This window comes from Labeo rohita, unplaced genomic scaffold (genome assembly GCF_022985175.1).
Source record: "Labeo rohita strain BAU-BD-2019 unplaced genomic scaffold, IGBB_LRoh.1.0 scaffold_501, whole genome shotgun sequence".
Classification (NCBI taxonomy): Eukaryota; Metazoa; Chordata; class Actinopteri; order Cypriniformes; family Cyprinidae; genus Labeo; species Labeo rohita.
This window is the reverse complement of record NW_026129422.1, coordinates 7,527-24,706: the sequence shown is the minus strand read 5'-3', so window position 1 is coordinate 24,706 and position 17,180 is coordinate 7,527. Positions and strand designations below refer to the sequence as shown.

General features: G+C 33.3%; 1 pseudogene; it reads right to left on the bottom strand.

Annotated features, from left to right (window-relative positions):
• Positions 1–10,302: 10,302 nt before the first annotated feature.
• Positions 10,303–17,180, bottom strand: LOC127160943 (uncharacterized; annotated as a pseudogene).

Below are 17,180 nucleotides of genomic sequence, written 5' to 3'. Positions count from 1 at the left end.
TACACTATGCAGTGGTCTTAAATACTTGCAACTGTGCATTTCAATCAGTTGGGAGGGATCTGTAGGCTGCTGTTTTCCAGGAGATCACATGACATTTAGGAAACTGCAGCAAATCTCTGTTACTGCACTGCAGGTATTTTTAAGTGATGGAAACACGTTTGGTAAAGCAGGGCTACTGTTGCACACAAGATTGCGTCCTCTGGTGTGTGTGTGTGTGTATATATATATATATATATATATATATATGAAGAGTTCAGATGCAAAAGCCTCTAAATCTATATATAATCTATATAAATCTATATATATGTGTGTATATCAGTGGTGTCAAAATTAATGTGTTAACCCAGGCGATTATTTTTTTCATTTTAACGCAAGTCATATGTCTGGTAATATGTCAATAAAAACAAATCTTCCAGTCCTGTGAGCCGTTACACTATGATCGTAGCACATGCTCTTCAAGTGCATGCACAAATATGCCGGCGTGTGCTGTATTTGTCGGGGTGTGTGCGGGAAGGAGAAGCAGGGACAAGGAAATAATACAAAACATGCTTTAATAGAATAATCCAAACAGAAACAGGAACAGGAACAGGAACAGCAGGGAAAACACAATCCAAACACGACGCAAACTAACATTAGCGACAACATAAGAATGGACAAAAACCACTGAACTGAAACAACCTTATATAGGGGTGTGAACGAATACAAAGACAGGTTTGGGAAATTAACCAATAAAGACTTAACAAGAAACGGAACAGGAAAGACCAAATAAGCACACAGGAGGGCAAAACCAACAAAACAGTCCACAGGGGTGTGACAGTATTAGGCTACAGCCTATGAAACTATGAGTATGTGAATCAATAACTTCTGTAGCTTTTAGCTTTATCTTTTATTTAATTTAGATTTTAGTGTTTGATAACTTTATTCAATTTGGTTATATTTTCTACAACTACAGCATCTCTGACACAATGAACCTCATTCACACAGTCCAGACCACATTCACTCAGCTGCTCTATCCTGGGTTTTATGTTGATTATTGGTCATCAGTGAAACTGTGTTGATGAATCAGAACAGACTGACGAGAGATGCTACCCATAATGCTTTGAGCTGCATGATAAATCGCTAACAGTAAGATGTTATCGAGTCTCTTAATGACATTAACACTGCAGCTCAACGTCTGTCACTCAAATAACAGTCAGAATAAATGTGTGTCAGAAATCATACAGACAGTAAGATCAGTGTGTACCTATATTTGTTTTTATTGTCCTGTCTCATCAATCATTTGTTTTATTAATGTCAAAATGTAAAAATTATGATGAAGAACATATAATTAATTTCTCTCTCTTGTTTTTGTACAGAAATAACAAAACACAATGACAAATCAACTTGAGATCAGATTTTAATTGATGTTTGTATCATGAATATAATCGATTCCTCACAAGACTGAAATGAGTTTCTGACATAAAATATGATATTATCACAGCATTTCATAATATATATTTATTGTAACTACAATAAAGCTGTATTAAATGATTATGAGATCTCTTTTAATAAGTGAAAGAAGCTATCATTGTCAGACCCCTTGCACCGTTCTGTGTTGGTTTTGCCCTTGTCACACCCCGTTGGACTGTTATATTGGTTTCTCCCTTGTGTCCTTATATGGTTTTCCTGTTCCATTTCTTGTTAAGTCTTTATTGGTTAATTACCCACACCTGTCCATGTATCGTTTGCACCCCTTTATAAGTTGTATTCAGTTCAGTGTTTGTCGTCGGACCTTGATGTAGTTTGGTGTGTGTCTTCCTGCTGTTCCTGTTTACCCTTGTTGTGGATTATATTAAAGACTGTTAATTATATCTCGTCTTCGTTTGTCTCAGTCTGACATAACCGTGACAGTCATATTTTCATGTTTTAATCACCGTATATTTATAGACAGAAATTAAATTTTTTGTATTTACTGTTTTTATTTACTTATTTGTATATTGAATTGATATGACCAAGTATTGTATTATAGATATAATGCAAATATTACTTCAGCTGACATATTTGTATCAACACGTTTTAATTAAAATTTTAAAAAAAATTATAAAAATAACAAAAGCAAAAAAAAAGTATTATAATAATTAAATAAGAATATAATATATTATTATAATAATACTTTTGTACTCTTAAATAGACAGAACGTATGCATGTATGTAATAATGTATTTATTATTATTATTAATATATATTTTATTTTAATTGTATACCAAGTAATCAAATAAATAAATGATGACTATTACAATAATCATATTGCACTTAGAAAATAAGTTGGTATTTAATAATAAAATAAAACTATTATTTTGGCTTTTATTATAATGTAAATTATAACAAATATTACAATAAATATAACAATATGTTATGATTGCAATAATCATAATAACAAAATTATCAATAACATATCCATTATAATTTTATTATTTAAATAACAAAAAAACGAAGCTGATATTAATGCAGTAATATTACTGAAATATTTATTCAATAAAAAGTCAATAGAATTCTTTTTTTATTCAGTAAAAGACAAAATATGCATTACTATAATTATAAGATGATAATAAAATAAAGTAGTTTTAATTGCAATAATAATATTGTAATATAAAGTAAAAGCTCAATATTCATAATTATTATTATCAATAATAATAATAATTATAATAGCATTTAAATACAGATTTTTTTTTTTACTTTACAGCAACTGTACCATTTTAATGGATTTGTTATCATTTAAATAGTAATAAATCAAAACTTATATTATTATTATTATTTTATTAATAATAAATTAAAAAGAACCTATATATTTAATATTTTCATATTATAGCATTTAATTGTATTTTCCTTAATATTATAACAATTATAATTAAAATAATAAGAAGAAGAAGAAGAAGAAGAAGAAGACTTACAATATTATAGCATTTAGTTGTATTTTCCCTTAATATTAAAACAATAACAAAAACAAAAAAATAATATTTACAATTAGAATAATAATATTGATGATAATTGATATTGATGTACATATATTGATGTACATATCGCAATTACAACATCATTTATGTTATCTTTTATAAAAAAAAATTAAATTTAATTTTTTTTATTATTATTATTAATAAATACTGACTTATTAAATAAATATTAAGTATTGCAATAAAATTATAAGAAGAGTTTTTTTATTAATTGTTTAAATTTAAATAATAAAATAAAATGTATTTAATATTTTTATAATTTATATTTTTGTTATTATGATTGTCTTATATTGAATTTAAACTATAATAATAGCCAAAATAATATTTTTATTTTATTATTAAATACTATTGTAGTAATCATATTGCACTGTAAAATAAAATGTCAGTATTTAATAATAATAATAATAATAATGACCAAAATAATAATTGTATTTAATATTTATTATTTTATTTATAATAATTATAATGTTTTATGATTATTTAAATGTCAGACAAATCCATTAAAATTGTACAATTGCTGTAAAATAAAGTCAGTATTTTAATTCTGTTGTTGTTATTATTATTATTATTATTATTATTATTATTATTAATGCATATTGAGGTTTTAATTTATATTATAAAAGTATTATTGCAATTTTACCATCTATGTGTCACACCCCTGTGGACTGTTTTGTTGGTTTTTTCCTTATGTGTCCTTATTTGGTCTTTACTGTTCCGTTTCTTGTTATGTCGTCACTTGTTAATCATGTACACCTGTCTGTGTCTCATTAGTTTTCTATATAAGTTTGATTCAGTGCCTTGGTCTTTGTCTGTTCTTAATGTCATTTAATGTTAGTTTACTAGTTGTTGGCGTGTGTTTTCCCTGCTGTTCCAGTTTGTTCCTGTTCCCGTTTTGGATTATTTTATTAAAAGCACGTTTTCATCATTTCCTCGTCCTCGCTCCTCCTTCCCACACACGACCCCCCTGACACTATGTTATCACCTTATAATAATAAATTAAAAATATTTTGCCTGTTGTTATTAATAAATACTGATTTTTTTATTGAATAAATTTTGCAGCAATATTACTGCAATAAAAACAGGGATTGATTTTTTTGAATTGTTGTAATTTAAATAATAACGTTAAAAATATGAATTTTTGTTAAATACTTGTGCAATAATCATATTGCACTGTAAAATAAAATGTCAGCATGTAATAATAATAATAATAAAAACCAAAATAATTATTTACTGTTCTAAAATTATAAATTTAAAAAAAAATTAATTACAACATGTTTTTATCATCTTAGAATAATAAAATAATATTTTGGCTGTTATTAATAAATAATAATAATAAATTCTAAATTTAATTTAAATGACTCTCAGCTGATCCACGTCTACTTATAGGGATGCGACACCCTGTTGCACTGTAAAATAAAAAGTAATTTAAATTAAAAAAAAATTATGTATGCTAATTGTCATTCATCTTTGACGATAGTTGTCCTGACAGTGCAGAAGTGCAGAATCAGAGCCCAACTTTACATGTCTCGCCAAGCTAACATTGACCAGGACCATCCTTTTTAACAGACGACGTGTTGTAGAGGTCTCCAAAAATGTTTTCCTTCAAAGAGATGATTTGTACACTTGTGAATAAAAGTTGGATGAAAAGCTGCCCTCTTGCTGACCCCAGACATCACAAAAGCTCTGGAATTGTGTGTTGAGAAGAGGAAATAAAGAATAGCTCTTTGCAGTTGTCTTTGCAAGTGTAGTTGTAATGTTGCTCAAGATTTGTAAATCAAGCAATATTTTAATTGTTTGATGATGAATTGAAGAAGAGATAATGATAGTCATGCAAGGTTTGAGGAAAGGTGTAGCAGCTTTTTTGAAGGCACAAAATCCACACATCTAGTTGGTTGTGCCTGCCACCGCAGCAGAGACAGCATCTAGGCGGCTTAGTGTGAACACTGAAGACTTCCTTTTCACCGTTTTTCCATTCACCATCTTTCAAAACCAAAGGGACACAAATGGAGGAAAAAAGCTTTCATATAAAATCTTTATATAGAATATTTTTAGTTGGACTTCAGCACAATTCAAATGCATTAAGTACAAAATTAGTTGTTTCAATTTAGCATATACCAGTTCAGTATACCAAAAGTACAGTTGCAGGGTATTTTAAATACATAAATATATAAATGTATTTGTAGTATATTTAGCATGAAATAAATGTATTTCAAATACATTTTAGTAAATTTGTTTCTCACTAGGGTAGCACTACCTTTTAACAAAAGTTAGTTTTTCCTGCGGTCACCAAACTCGGTAAGGCCTCCATACCTAACTGATGCTACATTTCCTTGTCTAGCATTATAGCCATGACATGGCCTATATGTTGGGCCTGTTTAATATACAAGCAGTAGCAACTTAATTAGTGTCATGGGTTGATGGCTTGATTTTTTAATGTAAACATGTGTTATGAATCCTGTCTGGTCTGCCCGCCACCAGAGGTCGCCTGTACATTTCACACTACACAGACTGTTGCATCACACCCCGGACTACGTTTCCCATCACCCATTGCGCTGACTGCTCGAACACCTGTATCCAATCAGGCGCTCTATATTAGCCTCAGACTGTTTCTCATGGGGATGTAAGGTAATTTCACCATTTACAGGGGTAGTCAGTGATTTTATTGCTGTCCGAATACAGAATGTTGGTGTTTTTCTCTCACCACCTATGTAAAAAATCTAGTTTTTTTGACAAACATCAAGGTCGTGTGGCAATTTAATTCACATCTCTGAATTTACAAGAAGAAATCAATTCAAAATTCAGTGTTTAAATTATTTTTAAACACTGCTGAACACCATACGGTAACCACTGTACATTGTTGTAATTTGCATGCATATTTATCTTTGGTATAAGGTATTAACAACAGTGCTGGGGAAAGTTACTTTTAAAAGTAATGCATTGCAATTTTGCGTAACTCTCTGAAAAAGTAACTAATTATGTTACTTAGTTACTTTTTATGGAAGGTAATGCGTTACTGTCACACCCCTGTGGACTGTTTTGTTGGTTTCTCCCTTCTGTGCCCTTATATGGTCTTTCCTGTTCCATTCCTTGTTAAGTCTTTGTTGGCTAATCACCCACACCTCTCTTTGTATCATTAGCACCCCTTTATAAGTTGTATTCCGTTCAGTGGTTGTCGTCCGAGCTTAACGTTATGTTAGTGTGTGTTTCCCTGATTTTATTAAAGCCCTTTTGTTATATTTCGTCTTCCTACATCTCCTTCCTACACACAACGTGACAGTTACATTACTTTTGCGCTACTTTTTTAATCTGTTCAGGGCTTGCTGCTTTATTTTTTAATATAAAACAATTCTAATGTAAACACCCTTTTACACCACAAGTGAAATGAATTCACCTCATGCTGAAAGAAAAGTACATTTATGCAGGAGATCTATAAAAAAGCACAAATGTTAGTTTATCTAAAGTAATTTTTGCTTATTAGTATCGTTGAATTGCATCATGCAAGGTCAGCAGCAAAGACACTAGTTAATAAAATAGGATTAAATACAGGATAAAGGAATAAAGGAAATTTGTTTTGTTTAACATATTTAAATATTGCAGGGTTGCGTCATATTCTGGAGTTTGCATTTCACTGTTTTTATTCATTTTGAAGAATACTGAATCTGTTTTTTGTGAGTGAGATGAATTAAAGTAATATTATTACATAACTCACGTTACTTGTAAAGCGTTACCCACAACACTGATTAACAAGAGCAATATTTCTGCTCCACCACAGCGAATGAGAGCAGAAAGAGAAGAAAAGCATGTAAAGATTTGAAATGGTTCTGTTTTTTAGGAAAAGAATATGCATGATTGAGAAAATAAAGTGCAGTTTTCAAAATATCTGTCTTGGCATGTTAATCACACAAACACAGTAATGTCTTGATTAAACATTTGGGTAACAGTTGGGGAAAAGCATCTGATGTGTAATAATAGGTGTAGGTCTGGGAACTGAAAACTCAATCAGAATAAAAGAACTCGGTCAAACATAGTTCCTCCTTTGTTGTCTTTACTGGAGAGGTACGCAATATGTGTGGTATGTACAAAAGAAAATAAAAATTGCAATAGGTAAATTATACACACTTATATATATCCATGTGTCAATATAACATCATAAACACTGGCATTGTCAATGTAGGAGATTATTAGCGATACATGTAAATTAATATAGCTACATGAACTGCCTCATTGACACCTGGATTGACAGTGGATATCATTTAACTATAATCATCAATTTGCAACAAAACCAGTCTTATGTTGCACGAGTACACTACCGTTCAAAAGTTTGTGTAAGTAAGACTTGTAATAGTCTTTAAAGAAGTCTTTTATGCTCATCAAGGCTGCATTTATTTGATTAAAAATATAGAAAAAAAACAGCAATATTGCAAAATGTTTTTATTTTAACAATGTTGGATAATATCAACAGTTGTGCTGCCAAATATTTTTTGGAACCTGTAATTTTTTTTTTTTTTCAGGATTCTTTTATGAATAACAAGTTTAAAAAGTACAGTGTTTATTCAAAATATAAATATTTTATAACAATGTAAATTATTTATTATTAACTTTTAATAAACTTTTAATTATTAACTTAATACATCCTTGGTGAATAAAAGTATTAATTTCTTAAAAAAAAAAAAAAAAAAAAAAGAAACAATAAAAATGTACTGACCCCAAACTTTTGAACAGTAGTGTATATACCAAGGATACTTTAAGTTTTATGTGACACAAATATTGTCACCAAAATAGTATGCGCACCATCTGATTTTGGTAAGCGCATGTATTTTTACGCACTGATTGCACATGCACATAGCTTTGGTTTTGCACTAATTATTTGTTCCACAAGGTGGTAACACTGGCCTGAGACATGGTTTCACAGCATGCGAGCATACGCATAATAAATCTGAAGTATACTTTGGGCTTTACAGAGGCTACAGAGTGCATTATAAAAGAGGGAATCACTCACATTTATTGACTGAACAATTTTTGTAGGTCTAACACTATTTAGATAATTTGCAATAAATACATATAAAGAGGACTATGCAGTGATTATTTTTACATTTGATTATTCATTTTATGTTGATTAATCAATTTTCTGTTCATTTGTGTGGTGCTGGATTTAGGCTACTATGTACAAAATAGAAGTTTGAGTTTGCCCAATATAAGTGTGTTGTCATGTTGTTGCAGGGAGAGTAGAGCAAATGGTATGCTTATCTGAAAGTCCATGCACAAGTTAAGTTGATATAATGAGTCCGTAGGGAAAATGCAATGAGGAATCCAGGTAGTAGAGAACGTGGAGAGGCCTGGAGCTATCATCAGGGTGTGAACGGTAGACCAGACGGTGAGATACTGAATGCTAGGGACTAATATAGGGCGGGGCAAAGTGGAATCAGGTGATGGCAATCAGTACTCAGGCGACAGTGAATGGGAGCGCTGTGACGTAGATGGTGGGGATGGCTGTGGTGAATGCCTGACGTGTGTGTGCTGTGTATAGTTATTATGTATATATAAATACAAACAATCATAATATTTACAAGTATATATATTTATTATAATTTTTATACAGTTTATATTATATAAATTAAAATATGTTGTACATAAATAGCATTTCTCTTAAAAATATACATTAATGTAAAACTCATTCCACACTGATGATATTTAAACAGGTCCCTCTTGAATAAATCTTTACGTGTTACTTAAGGTTACCTTTTCGGTTGAAACTTTTCTCCGTTGTGAATTCTCATGTGTCTGTTAAGGCTTCCTTTATGAGTAAAACTCTTTCTACACTGTTGGCAGGTAAAAAAGTAAAAATATTTTTTTCTGGTTATGAAATCATTAGGATTCTCATATTGATCTTTCTCTTTGATTTCATTCAGTACTTTCCTCTACTCTTTCAGCGGCATTAGGTCTAAGGTGGAAAAACAAACAAACACTTTTATTTGTTGTAAATGTCTTTTTTTTCATAAGCAATAAATTTTTATTTTACCAATAAATTCAATTAGAATACAAAGTCACTATAGTGCTTTTACCAATGAAATGAAATGAGTGTCAACAAAATTCACTTTTGGAAAATGCTAGTGTGGATTAAGAGCATTTTTAAATAAAAATGTCATTTTCAAGTGTATCCGGAATAATGTAGATGTTGCCTTGTTGTCCACTGGCTGTTTTATTTGCTGTATATTTGCACCTTTTAAAATGCACAAATGTTGACAGCATGCAATAGTGATCACTCAGATTTCAAGGTTTATGTTATGCCAAATAAATGGATTTTGTTAGATATTTTTTTGCATAATTAAGTGCTAGAAATGAATGATTTTAATTTTAGAAGCAGACATTTGGTTTAATATTACAGAAAAACATGTAAGCAGAATTAGTATTTGTCTGATTACTGCATGTGTGTGACATTCCTCATAAATATCATGCATTTCTGTAGAGCTGGACATTTTAAGGATCAAATGAGTGAGTTTAGCTTTGAGAATAAAAACCAACCTGTTTCTCTGTATCTTCATGTTTGACTCCGAATGTTCCTTCAATTTTTGATGTCTTCACTCTCCTCCTTAATAAACACCATCTTTATAATAGTGTGTCATGTGAATCTCAGTGGATTCACAAGGAGTTTTTCTGTGTTTGGACACTTTGTCCTGTTTAACACAAGAAGAATTAACAGAAAGTCTCAAAAATAAATTTGACTGCAAACTAAATGTCTGAGCTGCAACTCAGTTAGCTCCCTAGTACAGTACTCAGTGCACTGGTAAGGGAGTCAGTCAGAATTAATGGACTTAAATTACCTGATATAGATATATATATATATATAATGTATACATATATACAAATTATAAAATTTTACAGAAAGTTAATAGGTATTTATGATTTATATTTAGTATTCAATTATTTTCACATAAGATGTTGTTGTAATTGACAGAACAGTTTGCATTGATTTAAAAACTTAAAAACCACAAACCTTTCTTCAGCCAAATCACAACAAATGCAGGAGCATGGCGTGGCTTAATGGCGTCACACCACCAGACCAAAATAAAAGTCCTGTTTAAACACTGCTGTCTATTATATCCATATGATAATGCCTTTCCACAGTTATTTTTTTATTGTTGTTATTTTTTTTAATTAATGTACATTTACAACACTATACTTTGTGTTTTATCACCTTGCCATTAAATTACATAAAGCTAGTTGTGTTTTTCTATACAAAGGCTGAGAGTGCAAATTCGACATCATCTAAATAAAGTTTAATTTACAAAAACCACTGGACTTACAAACATACTTAAAAACACAAGACGTTTCAGTGTTCATCCAAACACCTTCATCAGTTGTTTGGTGCACAGGAAGTAACTCTGGCAATTTATAGACACAAAGAAGTCACATGATCTAAACCACATGACAGATGTTAGTCCAATTGTGTGCCAGAGAAGATGTTGCTCCAGCAGCTTAAACTGGTGTCCCCCCGCCCCCGCCTATTAGGGGGAGCCAGTTGGTTTATCTGTAAAGCGCCGGGGTAATGTTCTCAAAACAGCATTGTATGCTGAGGACAGATGATGTCTCAGTCCCCCACCTCTGTTTAAAGAAGGTCGCTCTACTTTCACATAGATGGCCTCCTTGACGCCTCTCTCAAACCATCCATCCTCTCTGTCCAAAATGTAAACATCTTGATCCTTAAAACTATGTTGCTCTTTTTGTAGGTGGGTGAAGACAGCTGATTCTTGTCCCGAAGAATTCCCCCTCCTATGTTGAGACATACGTTTACTAAGCATCTGTTTTGTCTCCCCAATATAAAGATCTTTGCACTCCTCTGTGCATTTTACTGCATATACCAAGTTACACTTCTGATGTTTGGGAACCTGGTCCTTTGGGTGGACCAACATCTGTCTCAAAGTATTTTTAGGTTTAAAATACACCGGGATGTTGTGCTTAGAAAAACCCTCCGGAACTTCTCTGACAACCCGGCCACGTATGGGATAACGACGTGACTTCTTCTAGGTCTCTTAATCTTAATGTTTCCTGATTTTGGGTCATTTGGTTTATTCTTTTGTGCTTTGATGAAAGCCCATTTCGGGTAGTGACATTGTTTCAATGCTTTTTCTATATGTTTCTGTTCTTTAATCCTTGCCTCCTGGTTGGTGGGTATGGTCCCCGCTCTATGTTGTAAAGTGCGGATTACTCAATTTGTGCTCCAGAGGATGGTGAGAATCGAACATCAGGTACTGGTCGGTGTGGGTGGGCTTTCGATAAACCTCCACTTGCAGGTCTCCTTCATTCTCTAGGTACATACCACAATCTAGAAATGGGAGTTGCTTTTCCCTCATCTCCTCTTTAGTGAACTTAATATAATCATCTACAGAATTGATGTGGTCAGTGAAGGGGCCAATTTCATTAATCTTGATCTTCACCCATGTGTCGTCCACATACCTAAACCAGTGAGTCGGAAGGGTTCCACTGTACGTCTCCAATGCCTTCTTCTCTACTTCTTCCATATAGAGGTTGGCCACAATAGGAGACACAGGGGAGCCCATAGCACAACCATGTTTCTGTCTATAAAAGACATCTTTATATTTAAAGTAGGTGGTATTCAAACATAGCTCCAACAAAGTGCTCACCTGGTCTGGGTTGAGCTGTGTTCTCTGCCTTAATTCGACATCATTTTGACTAATCGCTCTTGTTTTTTATTACCAATCTATTGTTATTTATTTGCTTATTTATTTACCTTTTTTCTTATTTTGTGAAGTCATTAAAACACTATCATGGATTTTTTTTTGGATGACTTTCACTTCTGAGAACACGGAAATGTGAAAAGGGTCTATACGCAGAGGAATAAAAAAATTGTTGTGAATGTCTGTTGCATTAAGTTGTGATGAAGGATTCCTTAAATACATTTTTATTTGCCCGAGCAACAGTATCTTCCAGAATACTCCTCAAATTCTTTTCCCTTTCTGTTAAATGTTGAGTTATGGGCTTCAAGGGTTTTAGGGGTTTTCAACTGTTTTACTTGGCATTGATGCAATTCTACAAAGTTTATTAGTCTACAATTTAGGTGACTGTACCAGTCAGGAAGATGAAAAGTTAAAACACTCTCAACCAGGGCTGCCTCAGATGAACAACATCACAAGACATATTGCACCGTATCATTATTTATTTAGCAAAAATATAGCCAAGGTGGAAAAGCCATGTGTGACAAAGTTACGACATCCTACGATTCAGTTGCTTGTATATCCACTTTTATCAGCAATAAAGTAATAATATTCTGTATGACTTTATTAGTCTCTCACATCATTCTGGAGGGCATTTCTTTATGCACAGCTCAGTCAGGATGAGGTCTGAACTTTGACTGGATTATTGCATCACCACCATGGTGGATGACTGTGTGGTGCCCAGGTCCTGTGGCTACAAAACAAGCCTAAAATCATCAGGCCTCCACCAGCATGTGTGACTTTTGGTATGAGGTGTCTGTGCTGATATGCTCTTTAGGTTTTACCAAGTGTAGCGCTGTGCATTATGGCCAAGCATCTCCACTTTGGTCTTGTCTATTCGAGGGACATTGTTCTAGAAGTCTTATGGTTTGTTTAGATACCAGTTTGCAAAATTAACTTCCTGCTGCCATGTGTTTTTTTTTTTTTTTTTTTTTTTTTAAAGATAGAATAGGCTTTCTTCTGGCAAGCCTTCCAAACATGCCATCATTGCTGATGTATTTTCTCTTTGGAATTGTGTTAACACACACCTGAAGGCTTCAGAGCAGCAAACTGCTTTTACAGTTAATCAAGGGCATTTGATTAGCAGAGCCTGACTGCTACTTACCTAGCAGTAAGAACTGTTTCTTGGGCGTTTCGTGCTGACTGCGACTCATTTGTGTTCACATGTGACTAACCTTGTGCGTTTGAGTTAACGCAGCTTGTAATGTATTTCTCCAGCTCTCATTCTTCTGAAATATGCATCTTATCTTTAATAAATGTAAGAATGTGCGGCCTTGAATGCACAAAGCTTCTGTTGACATTTGCTTCCTATTCTTTAGCTTTACAAAACAAACTAGATCCATCATGGATTAAAAACAAACATCTGCAGATCAAGATTTTATTTTTTCCAGAATGCAGGTACTTTGATTAAGACATTAAATAATTCTTTATGTAAAAGATAGGTAGATAAATATAGTTTAATATTATTATTATTATTTTTTTTTGTAAACAACACTGTAAAGAGAATTGAGGTACCTGGATGATAATAAGTTACTATAAAATGTTTTTAGTTGTATTATAAACATGTTTTCATTTACAGTATTAATCATTTATTCCATTTAGTTTAAACAAAATATTTTTCTACTTGACTAAAACAGAGCACTTGTGGTACAGCACTGAAAAGCATATTGTTCACCACCCCAACCCTATAAAAAAAGTCACAATAACGTGTAACAGTCTCCCTAAAAACTTTTAAAGAGGCAAACTATTAGATATATTTGAGAGAAGGACCCACTGACCAGACTTTCCTTTAAACTTAAATGAGAATTGTTCAAATACTCAAACACAAAACAGTTCACATTATGCTGGGTTAAAAACAACCCAAATTGGGTAAAAAACCCATTCAAAAGGGACTAACTCAATCCAGCATGTTGAAAAGAAATTTTTTTTAAGGTTTAAAAGGTACACTGCTTATAAAATGAACCCAAAATTGAGCTACATTTGCTGAATCTACAAATCACTTTAACACACACAGAATGACTATCAAAATATAAAAACATTCAAAAGTAACATGCATGTGAAAAGAAATGCAGAAAAAGGATTAGCAGGTACAGTGTTTATAAATGAAGCACTGAACATTTGCTGACTATAACGTTTAAGACCAAATTTCACTTTTTGTGGTAAATTTTGTATATTGTATAAAACTACTACAGTACAACACTATTTTACAATAATTGTAGAATTAGTTAATAGTTTGTTTGTTTGTGTTCTAACACAAACTATTCTGGCATGACAGTACACTAAAAAACCACAACATTAACACTGATATTATAACATTTAACACAAGCAAATATATAAAGTATTGTAACAGCACAGTATTTGACATTTTGTTTTTTACAGACTATACACTTACTGTTTGTTTCATAGTCCATGATCACATGCAGAACATGCATCACTGCCAATTTTCATTATCTCTTTAAGATAACTGATGTAGTCATGAAGCCCAATCAGCTCAGCAAAGGCGTACAACATCTTTTACAGTATCCAGGGCGGCCTCCTCCTTTAGACAGAGGTGCATCCAATTTGCTAAGGATAGGTAACAAGACTGTTTTATAATGTTCTCTTATGTCTCTGGCCTTTTAACCTCTACATAAAACATTCCTTTGCACTTTGTCAAAAAAAAAAGAAAAAAAAAAGAAAAGATAACATTTTGACCTTTACTTGCCTTAAACCATCTTTCCCTCTCTTATGAAGAAGCTGAGAAGATCGCCTCCTCACACAAGCAGACAAGCAGACTTCTGTGTCATTACAAATAACTTGCATCAATCTCAAAAGAATCAAGCTATCCTATGTCTCTGACTTTCTACATAAAACTTTTTTTTACTGTTAGACAAAAAAAAAATGTATAACATAAAATTACGACCTTTACTTGCCTTGAACCGTCTTTCCCTCTCTTATGAAGAAGCTGAGAAGATCCCTTCTCACACAAGTAGGCTTCTGTGTCATTAACTCCAAAGTTGGTTTGAGTTCTGCAATGAAAAACACGGACATCAATGGTAATTAAAATGTGAACAAGTCATCATACTATTGTTGCATCAAAATGTGAAGTAAACAGGCAGGAGACAACAGAAACATGTATTTTCTAAAATGACTCACATCAATCCTGTAAGAATGAAGCGCTACTATGTCTCTGGCTTTCAACATCTACAAAAAAAAAAGCAAATGTTACATGCAAGACATTACTTTTAATAATTAAAACTTCATCAGCCTCAAAATAATTAGACTAATCTTCATTACTCGACACTGTTTTCTTTAGGAAACTAATGTTCCGTTTAATTGCGAAAACAAGTTTACAAATGAACATGTAAATCTGTTAATAACCCTCTATTAACATCTAAATCTTCTGTAAATACGACATTAGAAACTTACAGACGTTGTATTAAAGCTATCTCTTCCGTTCAGTAGAAGAGGTCATTAAGACTATTTCTGAGGCGAAAACCGCATCAGCGCATTTTCCAATAAAATCTCTTTGACGACTTTTTCCGCATTCCATGAGATCCCAAACTACTCCCGGACACACATAATGAATGAGGACTTTAAATTTTTAATCTTTACTTAACGAAAATCGTCCTTCACTCGCTTCCATTTGCAGACGCTGAGAAAATGGCGGCTTCTCGCACTGGTCACGTCCAGTGAACATGACGTGATACATGACATCATATTGATATTCGTACTGGCATTTAATGGAACTGTTTAATGGGTAATTTAATTCATCAGAGTCAGAAATTCAGCAAACAAACACACACGTTTAGGCTTTTATTTGTGCATATAACACAAAAGTCGAGTCGATCTATGGAAACTGTGGTGAATGCTTTTTCTGACAGAGCTTACAGGCTTTTGGCTGCTTTATTTTTTACTAACCACCAGATCGCGCTGTTTTCGACACTCTCGAAGCTTTGAATCTTTTTCTGAATCAGTCAGAGGAAAGTCTCAGTGCTTCACGAGGCTTCATTTGCCCGTCACTCCTGTCAGCTGTTGAATGAATGAGTGTCACGTCCCGCTTGTTTACTTTAAACTGGAAGACGCTCCCACTTTTGACGCAAGGCCTCATGGGGCGTAGGGAACTTGTGGATATATGGACGAGAAAAAGAAAAGTTATCTGACCATGGATTGACGGTTCAATGAGAAGTCTAAATGTCCTTGTAGATTAATCTAGTTTGAGTCCTTGTGAGAAATGTTGCTAAACCTTTTCTCTAAAAATTGCTGGAAGAGTTTTGACACTTCAATACTCATAACTCTACATAATAATTAGGAACACAATACACCACAAACCAATGATTATAGAGATGGTATGGGAGAAAAAAAGTCCTTCTAAAATAAAATACATAGGCTAGCATTACATGCTACTTCCCAGATCAACACATGCCATCAACATACATAATTACATTAAGTACAGTTTAGCAAGAAAATTAGCAATGACAAAAAGAAAACACTTGCCTGAGTAAGTTAGAAATGTTTCTCAAACAAGACTCATAGCAGTTTGGTAAACCCAAGAGAAGTCCTCCTTACCAAGGTTACAAGCTTCTTCTCTACTCCTACCTGGCTATATACAGGTGGAGGTATAGAGCATAGAGCCACCTAGTGCATGGTTATGGCATTACATATAAAAACCACAATAAACCAAGTTCTGGGCAGTAACAAACTCATAAGCATTTGTCCCCTGATATTCTTCTTTTTTTGTGGTATTCTGGTATTCTTTTTTAATTGTTGAACATTGAAAAAGGGTATCATGTAGCATGGCAAAACATACACACACTGAAAATGCAAAACAGGTCTGATCAGTGACTTGATTCTCAGAATGAACCTGCAAGACAGCATGACACAAGACCACAAACTTCTGTACTGTACTGGTATTAACGCAAATAAATGTCTCATGTAATCGTTCAATCAGTGTTTCAACCGTGGAACGACGTCAACAAAACAGCGTGGAAATAAAACGTCATGTAGCATTTCATTTACCTCAGGCAAGTCGTTAGTGTCCATAGCTTGTTAGTTCTTCGGCAAGATGGCGCCGTTGTATCTGGCACGCCGTTTTTCGCTCTCTCTGTCTTTGTTGTTTTTAGTGTTTATGTTTTTATTAATGTCTATTTTAACTATTAGCTGTGAAACGGCGTTGGTGTATGATCGCCAAACACTTCTGAACATTCGAGTGGCTTTTGAAACAGTTAGGACCGACACTTGCACGTCACCTAGGATTGACGCTTGTGTGCCTTGTCCCTCTCCGTGGTCCACTCATTCCTGTATTTTCTCTGCTTGCCAGTGTCGGCATCTTACTGACTTACCCTGGAAAAGGAAGCGAAGGAGGAAACGCGGAAAGCGAGGTGGAGTTGCAGCTCGTCTGAGATCTTCCGTCTGCCTGCTGTCTGCCGGGACTGGGATGATCCGCGGGTTACGTCTTCATTGGCATTCGCTGGATGCAT